Raw genomic sequence first — 1,960 nt, forward strand, 5'->3', positions numbered from 1 at the left:
CTCGTGTAAGCTTGGAGCAAAGCTGCTGAGCCCTGGGGTGAGGGACTCTCCCCTTACACACAGCATCCTTCCACGACCAGCTAATTAACTATAAAGATTTGGCCTCCCTGTTCTTCCAATCTGTTCCCACTTATCTATTATAGCTGGTTAATCAGGCAGGTTTGGGTCTGAGGGCTCTGAGGGTCTCTGCTGGTGGAGGAAGGGCTGGATGGATGGGATGGAGTGGGATGAGTGGGTGGTTGTTCCACAGCACTTTTTATGGGCCAAATCTTCCCACCGTGAGGGAGAGTTTGGAGGGAGAGCACATTGTTTCCTCAGCCAGAACAGCTCTGGGAGAGTGTCTCTCTTGGCTTGGTGGTGGGAGCCTGTCTTCCTCAAGGCTTTCCTGGGAAGCTCTTGGCCTTTACAGCTACTTGAAAAGAGGGTGTGGAGAGGTGGGGGTGGGTCTGTTCAACCAAGGAACAAGTGACAGGACAAGAGGAAATGGCCTCAGATTGTGCCCAGGGCAGTTGAGATTGGATGTGAGGAAGAATTTCTTTCCTGAAAGGGTTCTGAGGCATTAGAAGGGGTTGCCCAGGGCAGTGGTGGAGTCCCCACCCCTGGAGGGATTGAAGAGTCATGTAGATATAGTGCTGAGGGACATGGGTTAGTTGGGGACTTGTCAGTGTTGGGTTAATGATTGGACTGGATGATCTTAAAGGGCTTTTCTAATCGAGGCAATTCTGTGATCACCTCTGTGTGAGGAGGGGGTGCAGGGCAGAGCCCTTTGTCACTGCCCAGGTTTTCGGGCAGGTGACTTCCCTGGCCATCCAGGTAGTGGGTCCCGGTGCTGCTGCGCTGGGTTCCAATGTGTCAGTGGCAGCAGCTCTAATTGTGCCTGAATTCCTCTGAACCACAAGTGAAATCTGCAGAAATATGGAAGGTAAACAGCTTGGGGCCAAAATTCCTGGTGCTTTAGGAAACCTTCCACTAGGAAAAGTTTCTGAGCTGCTAACAAAAAGTCTTGCTTCTCTCATGCGGGGACCCCCCTGGACCGGGAGGGATGTGGCCGTGGTGTCATGGGGACCGTGCCGGGAGCCCTGCAGAGCTGGACTGGCTTCACGCCTTGGAGCAGCTGGAATAAAAGCTCTTCTCAGGGTTTGGGTTTTTTTGCGGGGGGCGGGGGGTTGGGGGTTTTTTGTTGTAAGGGTTTTTTGTTGTTTGGATTTTGTTTTTTTTTTTAAATTCTATGCCAATCACACTCGGCGAGGTTTTAATCTCTTTCTTTCAGATTGTGAGAACAATTGCCCGGGATGCTGGAGCGACCTTTGCTGTGTAGTTTGGGGACAGGAAAGTGGCCGTGGGAGCCAGCATCCTGCTGCAGCCTGCCCAGCTTGCCACTGTCCCCCCAGCTCTGCTTGCCCCTGGCTGTGGGTGCAGGAGGGGGCAGAGGCTGTGGCCAAGGGCTGAGCAGGGGCGGCCACACATGAGCCGTGGGTGTTGGGGCAGATGCTGTCCCCTTAGCGTGTCCTGTGGTGCTTGGGGCTGTCCCTGGGTGTCAGCATCTCTCCAGCTTTCCCCATCGTCCCATCTCGCGGGACTGCTACCCAGCCCTTGGGTTTTGCCCTGTGCCACACTGACCCCAAGGAGCTCTGCTCAGGGCTGTGATGGTGACACGGAGCCCTGTAAGCACCTGCAGCTCCACTGCCCCGTCAGCACCCACACTGCTGCGTGTTGGCTCCATCCCCGGGGAGCTGAGGGTGCTGGCAGCCTGAGACCTGAAATAGTGGTAAATTTGGGTGAGGGAGACCAAGATGTGTGCATGAGTGCCCCAGGATGTTTTTTGGGATCTTCACTGGAGAAGCCCAGCTTTCCCGGGGAAGCATCCCCCCCACCGGACCCGCTCTCCCACCCACGCGTGGCCGATTCCCAGTGACCTGTTCTCCTCCGGCCGGGGACTGTCCCGGCGTCTCCCGGCCCT

Source organism: Antrostomus carolinensis, unplaced genomic scaffold, assembly GCF_000700745.2.
Source record: "Antrostomus carolinensis isolate BGI_N321 unplaced genomic scaffold, ASM70074v2 scaffold17354, whole genome shotgun sequence".
Classification (NCBI taxonomy): domain Eukaryota; kingdom Metazoa; phylum Chordata; class Aves; order Caprimulgiformes; family Caprimulgidae; genus Antrostomus; species Antrostomus carolinensis.